Source organism: Pimephales promelas, chromosome 15 (assembly GCF_988280905.1).
Source record: "Pimephales promelas chromosome 15, fPimPro1.hap1.1, whole genome shotgun sequence".
NCBI classification, from domain to species: domain Eukaryota; kingdom Metazoa; phylum Chordata; class Actinopteri; order Cypriniformes; family Leuciscidae; genus Pimephales; species Pimephales promelas.
In genome coordinates, this window is record NC_142783.1 from 9,502,679 (window position 1) to 9,524,080 (window position 21,402).

General features: G+C 44.9%; 1 long non-coding RNA gene across 2 annotated transcripts; it reads right to left on the bottom strand.

Moving 5' to 3' along the window:
* Positions 1 to 18,515: 18,515 nt before the first annotated feature.
* On the bottom strand, positions 18,516 to 21,037 carry LOC120460091 (uncharacterized). 2 transcript variants are annotated; one of them, XR_016146644.1, is made up of 4 exons: positions 19,981 to 21,037; positions 19,747 to 19,815; positions 19,361 to 19,466; positions 18,516 to 19,104 (listed from the first exon to the last, which is right to left on the bottom strand). It is a non-coding gene; the product is annotated as an uncharacterized LOC120460091 (long non-coding RNA). The 2 variants fall into 2 exon arrangements; XR_016146645.1 differs by lacking the exon at positions 19,361 to 19,466 and having other exon boundaries at positions 19,981 to 21,023.
* Between the last annotated feature and the right edge of the window lie 365 nt (positions 21,038 to 21,402).

Consider the following 21,402-nt stretch of genomic DNA (forward strand, 5'->3'; position numbering starts at 1 on the left):
TCCTGAGCTGGCGCCTGAGCCGGTGCCTTTCCCTGAGCCGGTGCCTGTCCCTGAGCCGGTGCCTGTCCCTGAGCCGGTGTGAGAGACTGTCCCTGAGCCAGCACCTGTTCCCGAGCCGGAGGCAGAGCCAGCGCCGGTTCCCGAGCCGGAGGCAGAGCCAGCGCCGGTTCCCGAGCCGGAGGCAGAGCCAGCGCCGGTTCCTGAGCCGGAAGCAGAACCAATGCCTGTTCCTGAGCCGGAGACAGAGCCAGTGCCTGTTCCTGCGCCGGAGGCAGAGCCAGCGCCTGTTCCTGAGCCGGTGTTTGTGCCCTGGCCGCCCGAGGGGTCTGCACCGCCCTGGCCGCCCGAGGGGTCTGCACCGCCCTGGCCGCCCGAAAGGTCTGCTCCGCCCTGGCCACCCGAGGAGTCTTCATCGCCCTGGCCACCCGAGAGGTCTGCTCTGCCCTGGCCGCCCAAGGGCTCTTTGCCGTCCTGGCCGCCCGAGGGGTCTTCACCGCCCTGGCCACCCGAAGGGTCTTCACCGCCCTGGCCGGTCGAGGGGTCTTCACCGCCCTGGCCGCCCGAGGGGTCTGCACCGCCCTGGCCGCCTGATGGACTCTGTGTCTCGCCCTGGCCATCCGTTGGACTCGGTGTCTCGCCCTGGTCCCCGGTTAAGCCCTCACCCCTTGTTCCCGTCTCCCTTCATGGACCTGGCCCACCATCCCTCCCCCTGATCCTCCACCATTCCACCTCTCTCCTGAACTCTCGTGTCATGTTTTTTAATGTTGTCGTGGAGCGTCTGGTAGCCGCTCCGTAGAGGGGGGGTTATGTCACAGTGTCTAGATGTGTTCCCTTGTTTGTCCACTAGATGTCCTCCTTCCCCACTGTGTCATTCACTATCTGGAACTGCATTTCCCATCATCCTGTTCTGTCACTTTCTGATCATTGCACTCAGCTGTTCCCCGTAATCATTGTTCCCAGCTGTTCTGTGTTAGTCTTGTTAGACATGTGTATATATTCCCTGTCTGTGTTAGTATGTGTACGGAGTCGTCGTATTTTGTGTCACACCACTTCATGTCTATGTTAATTTCTAGTTCCTGCTTGTTTGTTTCTTGTTTTGGACTGCTTTGATTATTGACCCTTGCCTGGCTGACTCGGATTTGGATTATACTTAATAAATACTGCTTTTGGATTTACCCCAGTTTCCTGTGTGTGGATCGTGACAGGTTGTGACGATGTTTCATCTTTTAATGAATATAAATACAAGATTCAACAACGCAACATATAGTACAACCAACATGGCGGTCTTGTCAGTCCAGATTGGGAATACCGGATGTATGATGACGTAAGGTGTTGAGTTGAAAAGAGTGAATGGCGGGGAGGACAAGCAAGGTGGGGTTCAGTTTGAGGGCAGACTCGTCTTATTCAGCCGACGGGAAGTTGATTACGTCGATGATAGGCATTCAGAGTCCTGGGTCTAAACTACGTGCATATGGAAATACTGAGCGCTTGCCGAGGGAACTGAGAGAATCGCCGCGACGCTGTTGACGACGTGCCAGTCATTCAGAGAGAGAGACTACAGTACGAGCGATCTCTTCACAAGGTATTTGAAGTATCTGAGAGAAGCCGGAGTGTTCGTTGATTCGTTTGAAGTCGTGAAGCGTGAGTAAAAGGATATATAAACTCAATAGCGGGACTAACTGACTTTGTGGTTTATTTGCTGCCCTTTGATTTGCCGTAGAAAGCGTGATGGACTAAGATGACTCTGACTGTTTCTATGAACTCTTTTTCCTACACAACACTGACGGTGAACTGTGTGAGGTTGATTTTTATATGAATGAAACTGCGTGTGTACTGACTTATTCCTATTGGGGTTGTATTGTTTGCTGTTTTGTGTATATTGGGGTTGTGTGTATAATCTATCTTTACTCCAATGGTGATGTGAAAAAATTGGGACTTGTTAATGGTGAATCTAACCTACTAAAATAATTGCATAATGAATTGGAGTGTTTTTGTTTCCGTAGTGTTTATATCATTTAAGGGTTCATGTTGAGTAATTAATACATGTGACCTGTGTTTGCTTTCCTTTGTGACGTGACTCACAACCTTAATTAAGATACAATTTTGGCAGATTAAGTATCTGTCTGGCACCCCGGCATAAATTAAGAAGGAAAGTGTTACATAAAAATGGCACCCCAGATGGGACAAAAATATTAAACACTTGTGAAAAAAAAAACAAAACAAAAAAACGCTTAATTCAGACTTTCTTTATTTCCAACGATTAAAACACCCAATTCTTCAAACAAAATGGCTGCATCTTCAGAAAGTTCTTGCCATGAAATGGAGGGAGATCTAAACCAAACCCCAACCAATACAACCAAAGAGGATCTTATGGATGTTATGGCTTTAGATCAAGATGGAACTCAACCCTTTCCTCCTGAAACCCTCCCTAGCAGTATCTTGGAAGGTTTTCAGGCCACCTCAACTCAACACACTCTGCTAGATATGGACTTAACAGGAAGTCTTGATCTCAGACCCCCAATATCATCTTCTCAGCACTCCATGGAATTAACTAGATTTATGGACACTCTGACTCTTCAACAATTGAGTGAAATGACCAGAACACAATACAAGAGTCTAAAGGACACCCTGTCAACTGAAGTTGGAGAGCTGAAAAATGCTGTGGATACTCTCACTTTGCATGTGGATACTGCATCTGTGAAACAAGCAACAGAACTAAAACAGCTTATAAGTAATCAGTTTGAGTATTTCAGGAAAGAGTTTAATAACATGTTGCATTGGCAACTAAAGAAACATCATGCTGAGGTATTGAAGGATTTCAATACAGTCATGGAACCCATGGCCAAAACTCTGGATTTCATCCAAAAGAGCACTGATCAAAATACTCAACAAATGAATACTTTTCTTGCTCCGACAGGTTCAAATAGTAATTTACAGGAGGAACTTCACCAGTGTACACAACATCTTCATCAATTAGCTAAAGACATTGAAGCTCTCAAATCATCACCGCAGAGTTCAGTGAAAGCCAATGTTGCTGTACCCATAAATACCTCACTATCTGCTTCTACGGATGCGGGAATTCCGGTGGTGAGTACCAGATTACAGCGACACCATTCAACATTTCAAAGTGGTTTGGGTGACTCTGAGCTTAATTCCACAAGTGAAGTGGTTACCACTGTTGAAGGTAGAGGACGTTTTTTGGGAAAACAGCCTGTGAAACTTCAGTTCCCATGATTTGGTCGAATAGAAGACTGTGATGATCCTTTGATCTTTCTGGAGAAATGTTATGATTTCATGGCTCTCCACCCTCTTTCTGATGAAGAAATAATAGCAACACTCAGGAATGTGCTCCATGGTACAGCTAGAGACTGGTGGGATGTTGCTCGACTTGAGACCAACACTTGGCAGGAGTTTGAAGCAAAATTTCTGGCTGCCTTCTTGTCAGAAGATTATGAGGATGAGTTAGCGGAGAGAGTAAGAACACGTGTACAGCAGGAAGGTGAGAGCATAAGAGATTTTGCTTACATGTATAGAGCTTTGTGCAAACGATGGAAGCCACAAATTGACGAGAGTGAAGTTATTAAGTTGATCTTGAAGAACATCAATCCTCAGATGGCAAGTCAACTTCGAAGTAATGGAGTTACTTCTGTTGATGGATTAGTCCGTCTTGGGCAACAGTTGGAAAAAGACAAGGAAAACCAAGTACAGTATGAACATCGAAAAAAACCTTGGAAACTCAGAACAACTAGTCCTGCTCCAAGTCAGTTGGCTATCCCGGTACCATCTTCAGTATCACAGGACTCCTCTAAATCCCCCTTTTGTTGGCGGTGTAAGGGCCCTCACGCTCCGAATTCTTGTCCTCAGGGTGGACCTGCTAAGAACAAAAACGTCTCAGGTTACAACTGTAACCTATGTTCCCTGAGAACAGGGAACGAGACAATACGTCGAATGACGCTATGGGGAACGCCTCAGGCGTGACAGGTGTCTGAAATCAAATATCAACTCACAGTAATCAGGTTGACCGGCGACAGCCCGTGCATCATCAGCTTGAATGATGAGCGCGTCAATCTGGATGTATAAGAAGGGCGCCTTGAAACCGTGACAACATCCTATCGTCTGAAGGGACTGTTGCAGGCAGGCCCCGAGGCATGGCAACGAGACGTATTGTCTCGTTCCCTGTTCTCAGGGAACATAGGTTACAGTTGTAACCTGAGACGTTCCCTTTCGAAGGGAACTCAACAATACGTCGAATGACGCTATGGGGAACGAAATACCCACTCCGCCATGCTGAGGGGAGTGCATGCCGAAAGGCAGTGACAACTGTCAGAACCAGTAATTCCAAGAAACACTGAAACCACTCACCCTATGTTACATCGGGCTGTCAGTGACAGCACTCCCTACCGGTCATAGCCCAAGCTAATGAACCAAGAAAAACCAGAACGTAATAACGTGAGTAAATCAGGGCCAGCTCAAAGGCTTTAGGACCACAACTTCAAAATAGAAGGGGTCCCTTCTAGGGAGTGTGGCTAGGGGGCCAAAGAGACCCCCAGCCAGTCACTATTCAGGAGAACACTCCTCCTGAAATGCCCCCAGGCTGGCCTGGTGATCTGTACTAAGACACACAGTCTGGCCATAGCCTGTCCGTCCAAGACAGAGCCTCTGGAAATTGCCTAGAAAAGGCATCCAAAAACTGAAGGCCCGCGAAGCTGGCGGAAACCATCGAGTTTCGGATCACAGAGACGGGATCCTCCGGAGAGTGTGACTCAACCTCGAACCAATGGGAATCGTACACTCAATCCACGAGTTTCCACCCAGTGCTCGCTTTTGAGCACTGAGGAAGTAAGAGAGGGATCAAAAATCAGGAAGGTCAAAGAGACCTAAGACCTGATGACCCCATGTGTGGGGAGCTCCGATACATGAGGGCTCATGTCAGGAAGGCCGTACGTTGTGCGGCCTGAAACCCAACGACCACAGCATGTGGAAGCTCATCCTTCAGGAAAGCCAGAGGCTAGAAACCTGACAGACCCACAATGTTGGGCTACCTCGAAAAAGGTCTAATCAGACCTAAAACCACAGTTGTGGGAGATAGCTTGAACAAGGGAAGTGCCTGTCGTAATGTATTGCGACAAAGACACATCTACAGTGGGACCCAAAGTGAAGAACCGGAGTCTGAACCACATAAGAAGGGACCGAAGCATACCGCGCGTGACCCTCACCATATGAAATGGATTTTAAAAACTGCACAAGACATCTCGTCAGGTGACTTACCACAATAATAGGTGAAGTATGGGTTTGTGTACTTCACTCTGAATTCAGGAAGGCCTGTTGAGGCCTGTAACCTGGCGTCCACAGTGTGTGGGAGCTCATGGCCAGGAAGGCCTGGTAAGGCCTGTAACCTGGCGACCACAGTATGCGGGAGCTCGTAACCTGGCGACCACAGTATGTGGGAGCTCATAACCAGGAAGACCTAGTGAGGCCTGTAACCTGGCGACCACATCCGGTGGGAGCTCGTACTCAGGAAGGTCAGTGAGACCCAGCCTGGTGTACCTGAAAAACCACACCAAGTGGGAGCTACTTCCAGAAGTTAGCTCTTAAGAACTCTTAAAGTGGGACCCGAGGAAAGACCGGGGTCTGAGCCACATAAGAAGGGACCGAAGCATACTGCGCGTGACCCTCACCATAAGAAATGGATTTTAAAAAGTGCACAGGACATCTCGTCGGGTGACTTACCACAATAATAGGTGAAGTATGGGTTTGTGTACTTCACTCTGAATTCAGGAAGGCCTGGTGAGGCCTGTAACCCAGCAACCACAATATGTGGGAGCTCATAACCAGGAAGGCCTGTTGAGGCCTGTAACCTGGCGACCACAGTGTGTGGGAGCTCATGACCAGGAAGGCCTGGTAAGGCCTGTAACCTGGCGACCACATTGGGTGGGAGCTCGTACTCAGGAAGGTCAGTGAGACCCAGCCTGGTGACCACAACCTGTGGGAGCTTACTCCACCAAGTGGAAGCTACTTCTTCCAGAAGTTAGCCAGAGAAGGGCGTCCCTGTAGCCAGTGACAGGACGCCACTTAAAGTGGGACCCAAGGGAAGACCGGGGTCTGAGCCACATAAGAAGGGACCGAAGCATACCACGCGTGACCCTTACCATACAAAATGGATTTTAGAAAGTACACAAGACATCCCGTCATGTGATTTACCACAATAATAGGTGAAGTAGGGGTTAGTGTACTTCACTCTGAATTCAGAAAGGCCGAACTTGAGGCCTGTAACCTGGCAGCCACAACAAGTGGGAACCCATAATCAGGAAGGCCTGACAAGGCCTAACACCCGATAGTCCCAATGCATGGGGAGCTCACATTCAGGAAGGCCGCTGAGGCCTGCAGCCTGACATGTGAAGACTCACCACTACAACTTAGCGACCACGAAAAGTGGGGGTTTCACATTCAGGAAGGCCTGGTGAAGCCTGCAACCTGACATGTGACAACTCACAACCAGGAAGGCCAATGAAGCCTGAAGCCTGGTGACCACAGAGTGGGAGCAAAGTGCTCAGGGAAGGTGGTGAGGCTGTAGTCTGGCTACCGCATCATGTGGGAGCCCACATTCAGGAAGGCTGGGTGAGGCCTGTAAACTGACTACCACAGTATATGGGAACTCATAACCAGGAAGGCCCCTTTGAGGCCTGTAACCTAGCAACCACAATGTGTGGGAGCTCATCACCAGGAAGGCCTGGTGAGGCCTATAACCTGACCACCACAGAAAGTGGGAACTCATAACAAGGAAGGCCCCTTTGAGGCCTGTAACCTAGCAACCACAATGTGTGGGAGCTCATAACCAGGAAGGCCTGGTGAGGCCTGTAACCTGGCGACCACAATGTGTGGGAGCTCATAACCAGGAAGGCCTGGTGAGGCCTTTAACCTGGCGACCACAGTACGTGAGAGCTCGTATCCTGGTGACCACAGTATGTGGGAGCTCATAACCAGGAAGGCCTGGTGAGGCCTGTAACCTGGCGACCACAGTATGTGGGAGCTCATAACCAGGAAGGCCTGGTGAGGCCTGTAACCTGGCGACCACAGTATGTGGGAGCTCATAACCAGGAAGGCCTGGTGAGGCCTGTAACCTGGCGACCACAATGTGTGGGAGCTCATAACCAGGAAGGCCTGGTGAGGCCTTTAACCTGGCAACCACAGTATGTGGGAGCTCATAACCAGGAAGGCCTGGTGAAGCCTGTAACCCAGCGACCACAGCATGTGGGAGCTCATAACCAGGGAAGGCCTGGTGAGGCCTGTAACCCGGTGACCACAATCAGTGGGAGCTCATAACCAGGAAGGCCTGGTGAGGCCTGTAACCTGGCAACCACAGTATGTGGGAGCTCCCACAGATGTCTCTCCGTGGCCACCATAGCACCGACAGAACAGCAGATTGCTTGGTGGCCCGGAGTCCCGCAACAGATCGGTCTGGTAGGCCTGAGGACCACAAGGGCGTGCAGAACCGCACCTGCCTGACCTGCTGCCGTGTACGCTCTGTCATTCAAGCATGAAGATGTCTTGAGCAGCTTGGATGACAGGGTCAGAGCTCTTAGTGAAGAGGACCAACCAGAGACGAGATAGTTAGCCAACGTCTCGTCCACTGGCGGCCTCGACACTTATCCGTTCTCCACGGCTCCCTCCACAGCAGCGAAACTAGCCCGCTGATGCAGATAGAGACGTGAGGAGAACGGATTCTTCCATACCCTCTCGATCCCAGCGTGGAGATCGGAAACGAATGGAAGGCTCATCCGGGCTGGTGGCTTATGGGTGGGGAGGAACCAGCCATCCAAAATACCATGAGCGGGTTCCTCCCAGACGCGCCTCCACTGCAACAGCAATCTGTCTGAGGCGCGCCCCATAATGTCAACCAGCTCAGCGTACACTGGGCAGGAGGGCTGAAATGATTCGGTCTCAACCAAACTGACATCCTTTTCTATGTATATATATATATATATATATATATATATATATATATATATATATATATTACAGCCAACTCCTGCCCTGCCCAAAGAGAACAGTTACAGATTCACCAAAGAGAGAGAGCGCTCATTTTCTCTCTTCTTAGATGTTCAACATTAATCTGTAACTCACCCTCGTCAGCTGGTAGATCATCCGCGAGGTTAACGCCCCTCTCCCGATAATCTGCCAGCTCCATCTGAAAGCTCCACGAGCTCAACCGCCACTGAGCCTCAGCCCGAGCGGGAACCGGAACCGCGGGGTTCAGATGCCGCGCCCACTTCCCTCGAGAAGTGGGTCAGACGAGAGCAGAGAGTTCTGAAAGGAAAAACTCTCAGTTCGCGCAAAAAACTCCCTCGAGAGCTTCCCGCGAATGCTCTTCTCTCAGGCAGAACACGCACAGATCGTGTGAATCCTCCGGTGTCAAATATCTGGACACAAGTCGGCACACTCGCGCAAAGTGTTTCTCCACGTCTCTGCGCGTTTAATCGTTGATACTATCACACAGACAAACAGTCCCTGAAGACGAAAAGATGTTGTCACGGTTTCAAGGCGCCCTTCTTATACATCCAGATTGACGCGCTCATCATTCAAGCTGATGATGCACGGGCTGTCGCCGGTCAACCTGATTACTGTGAGTTGATATTTGATTTCAGACACCTGTCACGCCTGAGGCGTTCCCCATAGCGTCATTCGACGTATTGTTGAGTTCCCTTCGAAAGGGAACTATAAAGGTCAGCAAGGTTCCAATCCTATTAAAGGTAACCATGACAATCATCCAACTGTTAGCACTGTCACTCATATGAAGTCTGTATACTCATCTACTCACTCTTTCAATACATCTCTACCTCAGCAGTTGATTGTTCCGGTAAATATTGATTCTTGGCAAGGCCAAGCATTGGTTGACACAGGATCTTCATATACTCTGTTAAATGAAACATTGTGGGTAACCATGGGTTATCACACTCAACAGCTCAGACCCTGGACTGAGGGAGCCATTTATCTGGCTGATGGAGGAGCTCGGCAACCATTAGGATGGGGTGATGTAGAAGTTACAGTACACTCATTAACCGTTCCCTTACCAGTGGTTGTCCTAGCCCCACAAATGCTTGCCTTTCCTGTTGTGTTGGGTTTAGATTATCTCTTCTTTAGTGGATGGCAAATGGACATCCGGAACAATGTCTATTGGTTTCATCCTGATCAAAAATATTCTTTTCTGAAAAATGAAGCTCAATTCCATGAATGGCAGAATTCTTCCCCTCTTGCTCTTTTTTCGGCGCTTCCCCCTGATACCTCAAAGGAAGAACCAAACCCTCTGCATATAGCATGCCAAAACACCTGCCTGGATGAAAGAGGAAAGGAACGTTTGCTGATCCAACTTAAACAGAATTCTGTTGTCTGCACAGCTGTTTTGGGTAAAACAAGTGTCCTGACACACAGAGTTTATGTTACCCAAGATGTTCCTATAAGACAAAAGCCTTATCGTGTTTCTCCTACGAAACAGAAGGTCATCAAAGAGCTGATTGATGAGATGTTAGCTGCTGATGTCATCGAGCCTTCCTCATCAGCATGGGCTTCCCCAGTGGTTTTAATTCCCAAGAAAACGGGTGGTTACCGTTTCTGCGTGGACTACCGAAAGGTAAATTCAGTCTCTCAATCAGATGCCTATCCACTTCCTACAATCCAAGAAATTCTGGAGTCCTTGAGTGGTGCTGTTGTTTTTTCCACCCTGGACCTTAACAGTGGATACTGGCAGGTTCGAATGGAAGAGGACAGTCAAGATAAAACCGCCTTCATTTGCAGTCAGGGGCTATTTCATTTTAAAGTCATGGCTTTCGGCCTCAAAAATGCCCCAGCGACCTTCCAGCGATTGATGTAGAGAGTCCTAGGAGAGTTACAGCGTAAGAACTGTTTTGTCTATTTGGACGATATAATCATCTACTCTTCCTCTATCGAACAGCACTTTCAGGACATCCAGGCTGTGTTGGATAAATTAAAAGAAGCTAACCTGACTGTTAATATGAAGAAAACACATTTCTTCCGTACTTCTCTGAAGTTCCTTGGCCACATTGTAACTGCATCAGGAATCAAGGCAGATCCAGAAAAAACAAGAGCTGTCCAAGAATTTCCTGTGCCAAGGAACATAAAGGAAGTCCAGAGATTTTTGGGCATGGCTGGTTGGTATCACAGGTTTGTACCGCACTTTTCTCAAGTGGCCGAACCCCTGAATGCCTTAAAAAGGAAAGGTGTCAAATTCCTTTGGACTTCACAATGTCAAGATTCTTCCCAAGCGTTAAAACAGCTCCTTGTGACTCCACCTGTGTTGGGACATCCTAATTTGAATCTCCCATTTGTCATTTACACTGATGCAAGTGAGGTTGGCTTGGGAGCTGTCCTTGTGCAGCAAACAGGATTGGGCACTGAGGAAGTACTGGCATTTGCCAGTCGTACCTTAAATCCGGCCGAAAGAAATTATACGACCACCGAGCAAGAATGTTTGGCAGTCGTGTGGGCCCTCGAAAAATGGAGGTACTACTTGGAAGGAAAATTCTTCACTGTCGTCACTGATCATTCTTCTTTGATGTAGGTCTTCAAGACACAGAAACCTAACACTCGTCTAATTCGGTGGGCTCTTCGACTCCAGGAATTTAACTTCACTGTGGAGTATAGAAAGGGGAAGTATAATACGGTTCCTGACGCTTTGTCCCGAGCCCCGGTGGACATCAATGAAGCGGGCCCTCTGACTTGTTCCACTGCTCTATCTCGGAAGTTAAAGGTGAAATCTGAGAAAACAGAAGAGTTGCCACTTACTGATCATGACATCTGGAAAGCACAGCAGACAGATCCAGATATTCATCATCTGTACGAACAAATAGTAGAATCAGGAGAAATCACTGTCAATTCCTCTACAAAATTCTCCATCTTAGAGGATAAAGTCTACAGAATTGTCCAGTTTCCACACAAGATTGTGTATCAAGTTTACATACCAAAAGCTCTCCGACACCCACTTCTCCAGTGTCTTCATGAAAATCCTCTTGCTGGTCATCTTGGCAGGTTTAAAACATTCAAAAGATTGCAAGCTTTGGTGTACTGGCCTAACTTAAACCAAGATGTCAAAGAGTTTGTACAAAATTGTCATGTTTGCCAGCGTTACAAGCCTGAATGTCGTCGACTTCCCGGCACCTTGCAACAAACCATTGTACGACGCCCATGGGAAATGTTGGGAGTGGATCTGATGGGTCCCTTTCCCAGGAGCTTATCTGGGAATGTTTATCTGATTGTTTTTGTGGACTATTATTCTCGTTGGATTGAGCTCTTTAGTCTGCGCAAAGCCACAGCTGAGACTGTCTCACAGATTCTGGTCAGAGAAATTCTTACCCGATGGGGAGTCCCAGATTACATCTTGTCTGATCAAGGATCGCAGTTTGTCTCCTCTGTGTTCCAAGAGCTTTGTAAAGATTGGAACATCGGACACAAAATGACAACTGCCTACCATCCGCAGACAAATCTCACTGAAAGAGTGAACCGTAACCTCAAAACGATGGTGGCCTCGTACGTCAGTGACAATCATAAACACTGGGACAAGTTCCAACCAGAGTTCAGATTTGCTCTTAATTCTGCTGTCCATGAGTCCACAGGAGTAACACCAGCAGAGTTGAACCTCAATCGATCGCTTAGAGGTCCCATGGATGTGCTATTGCAGCCACGAGATGTGTCTCCTGATGATTCTTTCTATGACAAACTGACAGAGTTAAATCAAATGAAGGAATATGTTGAAAAGAAACTACATTCAGCTCGTCAACGTCAAAAACGAAACTATGACAAAAATCGGAGAGAAGTTGTGTTTCAAGAGAAGGACAGGGTCTGGATGCGCACTCACCCTTATTCCAGGGCAATTAAGTCTTTCTCAGCAAAAATTGCTCCAAAATGGCAAGGGCCTTACAGGATAGTCCGGAAATTAGGACCTCTGAACTATGAGATTGTCCTGGAGGACACTGGTGAAGACTTAAGAGTGGTACACGTCTCCCGGCTTAAACCCTGTTTCCCCTCTACACAGGAACTTGAAAAACAACAACAACGTACATTACTAGAAATCTTTAAGGAAGATAGTGATGAGGAGGAGTTTCTTGGATTCACTGAAAAAGACATTTGAAGACATCTGGGTTGACGCCTTACCCTAGTGGCCGGCTTTTCTTAAAGAGGGGGGAGTGTGACGATGTTTCATCTTTTAATGAATATAAATACAAGATTCAACAACGCAACATATAGTACAACCAACATGGCGGTCTTGTCAGTCCAGATTGGGAATACCGGATGTATGATGACGTAAGGTGTTGAGTTGAAAAGAGTGAATGGCGGGGAGGACAAGCAAGGTGGGGTTCAGTTTGAGGGCAGACTCGTCTTATTCAGCCGACGGGAAGTTGATTACGTCGATGATAGGCATTCAGAGTCCTGAGTCTAAACTACGTGCTTATATGGAAATACTGAGCGCTTGCCGAGGGAACTGAGAGAATCGCCGCGACGCTGTTACGTTTCCAGTCATCCAGAGAGATTGTATGCATGAACCGCATTCAGAGTCATGGGTCTAAACTACGTGCATATGGAAATACTGAGCGCTTGCCGAGGGAACTGAGAGAATCGCCGCAACGCTGTTGACGACGTGCCAGTCATTCAGAGAGAGAGACTACAGTACGAGCGATCTCTTCACAAGGTATTTGAAGTATCTGAGAGAAGCCGGAGTGTTCGTTGATTCGTTTGAAGTCGTGAAGCGTGAGTAAAAGGATATATAAACTCAATAGCGGGACTAACTGACTTTGTGGTTTATTTGCTGCCCTTTGATTTGCCGTAGAAAGCGTGATGGACTAAGATGACTCTGACTGTTTCTATGAACTCTTTTTCCTACACAACACTGACGGTGAACTGTGTGAGGTTGATTTTTATATGAATGAAACTGCGTGTGTACTGACTTATTCCTATTGGGGTTGTATTGTTTGCTGTTTTGTGTATATTGGGGTTGTGTGTATAATCTATCTTTACTCCAATGGTGATGTGAAAAAATTGGGACTTGTTAATGGTGAATCTAACCTACTAAAATAATTGCATAATGAATTGGAGTGTTTTTGTTTCCGTAGTGTTTATATCATTTAAGGGTTCATGTTGAGTAATTAATACATGTGACCTGTGTTTGCTTTCCTTTGTGACGTGACTCACAACCTTAATTAAGATACAATTTTGGCAGATTAAGTATCTGTCTGGCACCCCGGCATAAATTAAGAAGGAAAGTGTTACAAGGTGTATCGATTAGTTACAAGTAAATGTCCGGGTAAGACACTTAAGTGATTTCTTAAGTTATTTACACCTGTCGGCTGTGTACGGACGTTGGTTTTTGCTGTTATTTTGTATTGAAGTCTATGGGGAGTCTACTTTGTTTTCCCCCAAAAGTGGGCGTGAACCTAGAGACATTCTATGACGCAGCGCCGGTTGTGCGTATGGGGATATGCCGATACGCGTTTACATGACAAAAAATTAGGGTTAGAAAAGGGGTACCCCAGGTATAATATCCCGTTTTTTTAAAATCCGGGATATGAACATATTCAGGTTTTGCGACCGGGTTATTGCTAATATTCCGTTTTGAACCGGTTATTGGCTGCATGTAAACGTAGTCATTGTTTTGGTTCAGGAGTAACTGTAAAAGGTGGCTGCTGTTGTTTTGGAGCTCTGACTGTCTTTTACAACCCTGCATAGCCTCATGGTCATTGACGTGTGATGTCAACGCGAGTAGGGTACACAGAATTAGGTAAGAAAGGCAGGTAAGACATTGTATCATTGCATTTGGACCGAATTATTAGTTTATGGTGATGATTGGATGGAATTTTTTTGGTCTTGAGTCTTCCACAGATGTTTTAATATTTAGACTACTATTGATTGCAATCAGGATGTGAATAGAGTTTCAACCAGTAGAACAAAAAGTATTTATAAAACAGATTGCCTACCCTACCTTTAAGCACAATTGGGTAAATAATGTGCATGTAAATACTGTCTGCTAATTGACATAGTTTTGTCTGCAATATGCATCAGATGGTCATTGAATGGACTGAGGATGGGCAGTCTGATGCTGAGATGAGCTTTAGATGAAGTGTATGGCTTTCAAGTGAATTTATAATACAAATCTTCCTGAGAAGTCTAGACACTGCTTAGGCTACTTTTTTTTTTTTGAAAGAAAGTAGTATTCGAAATGTGTACAGAATGTAAAAAAATTGACTTTGTTCTTTATGTATCCAATATAACTATACTGCATATTGTACATGTAAGGTATCTCTCTGGTCGATATGGGGAATTTGTATACAATAATTAATAATTGATGATTAATAATTATTCATTCAGGTTTGGACCAGATCAGCCATACATTTTATTAAATCTCCTGAGAAGGGATGATATGTTACCTGCATCTGCATGTATGTGTACAGTACTTCGGCAATCAACCACAAATTGATTGTAATTAATTGCATAGATCACGTTTTACAGACAGGTAAAAATTAGCTCAATTTTATATCAATATTTAATCAAAACGGATTATAATTAAATATTAACATGTCAATTAGGTCTATAATATGTTTACTCCGACGATATCCCTGTGAATTAATTTGTGATCTGATGATCCGCATGTCCAGGAAGCTAATCATGCGATCATTATCAATTCTGATACAGAAATACTTTCTAAAGACAGGAAAGGGAATTTCTGGCAATGAATATCACCTTCCCTGTTTTACAAAGATAGCCTGCTAACGTTAGTTAAAGTACCTTTATACTTTTAAAACTTGTAGCTAGGATCACATCATTAAAGTGATGTGAATATGAGCAAAATACATGAATCAATCAATGAATATAAATGAATTTAATAAAGAGACTAAATATACAATTACTAGGTTACATGGGATATACAAACAGATAACAAACAAAACACAGAAAGGAGTTTTAAAGTGAAAGTAAGAGTGGAATAGAGAGTGAGAGAGAGAGAAGTTTTTGGCAAAATTCACCCGGACAGTTTAAACCTTTAAGGCCTTGTCCACACGGACACGGGTATTTTTATAACCAAAGTTTTTCCTCCTGCTTTTAAAAAAAAAAAACACCTCCATCCACATGACAATGCAAAAACACACTATCAAGCACTGTCAAGAGCATTCAACACCAGAAGGAGGCGATATAACCCTAACCGTTAAGCCACGTTAGCCAATCAGAAGCCGTCAACGGCGCAAAAACTCCGGTTCTCTTTCGTCCTGGGAACTCCAACGTGTCGTCAGGGAATTCCCTGATGAATTGGGATCACACTAGGGAGCCTTATTACCTCTGATAGAATTAAAAACGAGCCAATAACAATTGGCATGCAATCTTTGCATTCCGCGAGCCGCCTACAAGCGCGGATATAAAAGCGGAAGTAAAACATTGCATAGATGCTTTTTACTTCGGAGCCTCTCAGTAGTGTCTGTGTGCTGCTGTTCCTTACCTTTTGAAGAGAAACGAGCTGGATAAAGAAGACGCTTTGACGGCTGCTGGTGTGACGGCGCTTGTGTGATCAACGCGACTGAGAGCAGCACAAGGGCTTGCAGTTTCACCCGGAAGTGTCGGCCGCGCTGATCCCTCGGTGCTTGGGTGCTTCAAAGTGCTTCTTCTTCTTTTTTTATTTTATTTTATTTTCCTTCTAAAGGAGCTCCACGGTGCGTTCACGTCCTTTTCAGGAGGTCGACTCGCCTGTGCGTTTCTGGATGCGCTCGACTTCTCCCTCAGGCTGATGGCCACCAACACTGCCTCAGGTGTCTGGGCTTAGCGCTCGCTGAAGCGGCGTTTGTGGATGCGTCATGCTCTCATTGCGGGAATATGACTCTCGCGTTGCTACGTTCAAGACTGAGATCCCTTAAAGGGGCAGTCCCTTCAGATAATCTCCAATCTAGTTTGTCTGCCGGTTCAGTTCGGCAGACAGCTACTTCGGTGAATCCTGTTGGTGAGCGAATGAGGATCACTGTGAGAAATGCGACTGGTGAAAGATCCTGTCAGGCGCCTCACGCCTCTAGCTGCACGCTGCCATCGGCGCTTCCGGTGGAGCGGCCGGAGCCCCCATGGGCGGTTCCGGTTGTCTCCTTCGGCGCGCCACCTGAGGATCAGATGTCAGGGAGCCGGGTCCCTTCCTTTCACCTCACTGTCCGCGGTGGTTCGGGTGGGCTCTTTGGGTCAGTACCTGGAAGCCTGGCTAGCACTTCCGGGTCCGTCCTGATGGCACCTGCCTCAGGTCCTATCAAGGCAGGACAGCGGTTCCACTGAAACAATTTCAGCGGCTCCTAGGGCATATGGCAGCCGCAGCCGCAGTAACACTGCTCGGCCTGTTACATATGAGATCGCTCCAGCACTCACTTCACGATCGAGTCCTGAGGTGAGCGTGGCAGAGCCAAACCTTCTCCCCATGGTCGGATCCTGCGTTTCTTCGGGCCGGAGTGCCCTTAGTCCGGGTTTCCAGGTATGCTGTGGTTTTCTCAGATGCCTCCGCCATGGGGTGGGGGGCCACGTACAAAGGGCATGCAGTCTCGGGTCTGTGGACGGGGCCCCAGCTGCATTGGCATATCAACTGCCTGGAGTTGCAAGCAGTACGCTTGGCTTTGTGCCGCTTCAAGGGGTTTCTCAAAGACAAGCACGTACTGGTCCGTACGGACAGCACTGCGACCATTGCGTATATCTACTGCCAAGGTGGTCTACGCTCCCGCCGCATGTCGCGACTCGCCTCCCACCTCCTCCTATGGAGTCAGAAGCATCTGAGGTCGCTTCATGCCACTCATGTTCCAGGGGAGCTCAACCGTGTGGCAGACAAGCTTTCACGGTTGCCTCCTCTGCCAGGAGAATGGCGACTCCACCCCCAGGTGGTTCAGCTGATCTGGAGTGTTTTCAGAGTTGCACAGGTAGACCTGTTTGCTTCTCCAGACATGATCCACTGCCAGTGGTTTTACTCCCTGTCCTGGGGGACCCTCGGCACAGACGCCCTGGCTCACAGCTGACCCTAGGACCTGCGCAAGTATGATTTTCCCCCAGTGAGGCTTCTTGCACAGACTCTGTGCAAGGTCAGTGAGGACGAGGAGCAGGTCCTGTTGTGGCGCCATGTTGGCCCACATGCTCCTCGTGACAGCCCCTCCTTGGCCGATTCCACTGAGGAAGGATCTTCTTTCTCAGAGACGGGGCACTCTATGGCACCCGCGTCCAGACCTCTGGAAACTCCATGTCTGGTCCCTGGACGGGACGCGGAGGTTCTAGGTGATCTACCACAGGCAGTGGTAAACACCATCACTTCTGCTAGAGCCACCTCTACGAGGCGCCTCTATGCCTTGAAGTGGAACCTGTTTGTCGAGTGGTGTTCCACACCAGTATTTATACCCGCGCTGTGGGATAGAGGACAAGATGCAAATCTCGCATGCCAATGTGTAATTGCTTGTTTAGTTTACACTCAAAGGTGAGATCCCATTACGTCAAGTCAAGTTAAAGGAGCTAAACGCAAGTCTCTGAGTTTTTGCAGAACTACGCCCCCTCTGGCGACAAGCGAAACTGCAACCAGAGCTGTGCGCGTTCATGGAGGAACACACACACTCACACACACACATACCCACGTTTGCACGAGCTGTTCATAACCTAAGGAGCATCTCGTCTACTCGTCCGAAGACCAAACAAACCCAATCTTATCTGTTTTCGGCCACCCTCAACCAGCACTGTGGCCTTGGCCAAGGCCGCTGTTGGAACAACAACTCCCCTGGAAGAGCACTGCAGTGAGCCGCTCTTGCTTTCCTTCCCCGACTCCCCAGACATTTGGTGATTGTTGACGCTGTCTGGGATCTGATCAAGGTTTACTCCATGGCAACTTGCTGTGTATCGCTATGACAATCCTGAGGACTGACCCAGCTAGGATTTTTTTGTTCTAAAAATGTTCTGAGAACATTACCATGCAGTGTTCTAATAATGTTTTCAGCGGGTAGTTTTCTTTTGGTTCCTAAAATGTTCTCTTAAAAGTTCTAATAACATTCTCTAAAAACATTCTAAATATGTTAAATGCTAACATTGTTAGAACATTATTTCCTGACGTTCTTATAACATTTTCAGCGGGTAGTTTTCTTTTTGTTCCCAGAATGTTCTCTTAAAAGTTCTAATAACATTGTCTAAAAACATTTTAAATATGTTTATTGCTAACATTGTTAGAACATTATTCCCTAATGTTTTTATAACATTTTCAGCGGGTAGTTTTCTTTTGGTTCCTAAAATGTTCTCTTAAAAGTTCTAATAACATTGTCTAAAAACATTTTAAATATGTTTATTGCTAACATTGTTAGAACATTATTCCCTAATGTTCTTATAACATTTTCAGCAGGTAGTTTTCTTTTTGTTCCCAGAATGTTCTCTTAAAAGTTCTAATAACATTCTCTTCTACATATGTTATGTACATATAACATTCTAAATATGTTAAATGCTAACATTGTTAGAAAATTATTCCCTGACGTTCTTATATCATTTTCAGCGGGTAGTTTTCTTTTTGTTCCCAGAATGTTCTCTTAAAAGATGGCATAACATTCTCTAAGAACACTCTGAAAATGTTTTGTGATGACCTTCTATAAAGGTTTAATCATAACATTTTTAAAACATTATCCCCTAACTTTCTTATAAAGTTTTTAGCGGAAGTTTATTTTTGTTCCCAAAATGTTCTCTTAAAACCCCTCAAAAATGATTAGCTATAACATTGTTAAAGCATAACATTTTATTAATCTCAAAACTAAAACATCAAAATCTAACAGGTTTATAAATGGCATCCACATAAATTATTAGAACTTCTGCGTACAGTAAATGCCCAACATTAGCTACATGAAGAACTCAGTAAAGTCACTCATGCGTCTTGACTCCAGTGTTTGCTCAGAGCACTCGAGTCATCATCAGTTTTTGCTTGTTTTGGTTCTTGCAGAAAAATAATCCAGGAATCTGTATTAATAATAGTGTTCTACTATTCTCTCTTCTAGTTGTCCAGCTGCTCCCCCAGTTAGCAGCATTGAGCTCTGTTCTCTGTGTGCACGCCACGGTAGAGTTTTTCCTCATAGCCTAAAAAAGAAGATCATGCAAAAGTGTAAACATAAAGAATACACATACATTAAGATCACAAGCAATATTGACATTGAAAACTTTCAAAATTAGCCAGCCTAATTAGCAGTCAGAAATTATGTAAAGACTAATTTATTGAAAGTATAAATATGATAAATTATGAGTATCTTTTTTGTTTCTGTAATTTAAAACATACTTAATCCATGTATCCAATATCTTAATCCAATAAAGTTTTAAAAATGGATATTTTTCTTACACAAATGCTTCGCTTTAAAAGGGCTTTATAACCCCGCCAGAGTCATGTGGTGGATTACTTTTATCATGGATGGATGCGCCTTGATGGACGGCCATTCACTGCCATTCTAAAAGTCAGAAGAGTCAGAGCATTTTTTTAAATATAACTCAGATAGTATTCATCTGAAAGAAGAATGTTATATACCAACACTATCTCACGACCAATTCGTACACCTGAAGCCTTGAGAAACGCTCTTTCCAATTCATTAACGTTAACCTCTAACGTTATATGAATTACTGAAATATTATTAACTTTTACTTTCAAAAGACATTAAGATCACTTTTAAGTAAAAATAGGCTACAGTATTCGTATGCATAGAACACAATACCGGCATTATAGTAGGCTACCTTGGTTGTAAATGGAGACTTTATTGTGTCATCGGTAAGTTAATCATCTTGAAACAGTCCGTTTGGAGTCTGCATTAAAACAAATCTAGCTGTTATTCAAAAGTAGCATACACTCAGTCGATTTATTGCGACTGTCATACAATTCTAAGAAAGTAGAAAGTTAGGTCTAATACTGAAAGACATCAAGGATAAGAGAAAGCTATGTAAACTGAAAAAATACACACAAAAACTTACAGTTGTGAAAGAGTTCCGTTGACCAGGAGTTCTGTTGTTTTGGGCCAATGTGTCGCCAATTTAGACAACGGACATTCTGCGCCGATTTCTTCAACAGAAACGTTGCTTTATTTGCGCTGTTTGTCGACGAGTTCAAATGTTCTTACGTCATGGGAACATCGCGCTGTGATTGGTGGTTTTAAACGTCGATCTACAGCGACCTCCAATCAGCTTCTCATCTCTTGTAAACGCATTTGTCGCAACAGTTCAGTTCAGAGTAGCCTAATATATCCTCAAAACACTTTACGTATGCTGTTTTGACAATGTTCCTCTTTTATGCCATTATTCTATAGGTTAAAATAATTCTAAAATCTGTTACCTAAACAGCTTCCTTAAAATATCCTTACAATTTTATGAGCTTTTGTTAACATATATTATGAGATTTTGTCATCTCAGGTTAATGTCCACAAAACATTTGATGAATGTTGCTTTGATAATGTTCCTCCTTTGTTATTGTGCCAATGATTTATAAAAGATAACAACATTTCGACAAAAAATCCTCAAAATGTATCATGCAAAATGTTTGTTAAAAAGTCAATTTAAAGGAATGTTTTATTAAAAACATTTTATCATCTCAGGACTAAATAGCCTAATATCCTCAAAACATTTTGCGAACGTTAATTTGATTATGTTCTTCCTCTGTTGTAGGCCTACATTCAATATTTTATGAAAGATCATTCTATAAACTTTTACCTCATCAACATCCTCAAAATGTTACATTTAAAACATTCTAGTTTTGTTAACACGTCACATTACAAGAATGTTTTATAAAAACATTCAGTCATCTCAGGCCTCAATGATATCCTCAAAACATTTTTCGAACGTTGATTTGATAATGTTCCTCCTCTGTTATTATGGAACATTGTTTCAGTGTTTTATTGAGAACGTTGTAATATCTGTTATCTCAACAACATTCCCAAAACATCCTTAACATGTTACAGTGTTAATGTTTAAACACGTCACATTACAAACATTTTATTAAAAAATATTCCATCAACTCAGGCCTCAATGATATCCTCATTTTGCGAACGTTGATTTGATAATGTTCCTCCTTTGTTTTTATGGGACATTGTACCAATGTTTTATTGAGAACATTGTAATATCTGTCATCTCAACAACATTCCCAAAACATCCTCAACATGTTACAGTGAAAATGTTCTAGTTTTGTTAACACGTCACATTACAAGAACATTTTATAAAAAACATTCCATCATCTCAGGACTAAATAATATCCTCAAAACATTTTACGAACGTTAATTTGATTATGTTCCTCCTCTGTTATTATGGGACATTGTTTCAATGTTTTATAAAAGATCATTCTACAAACCTTTACCTCATCAACATCCTCAAAATGTTAAATTTAAAACGTTCTAGTTTTGTTAA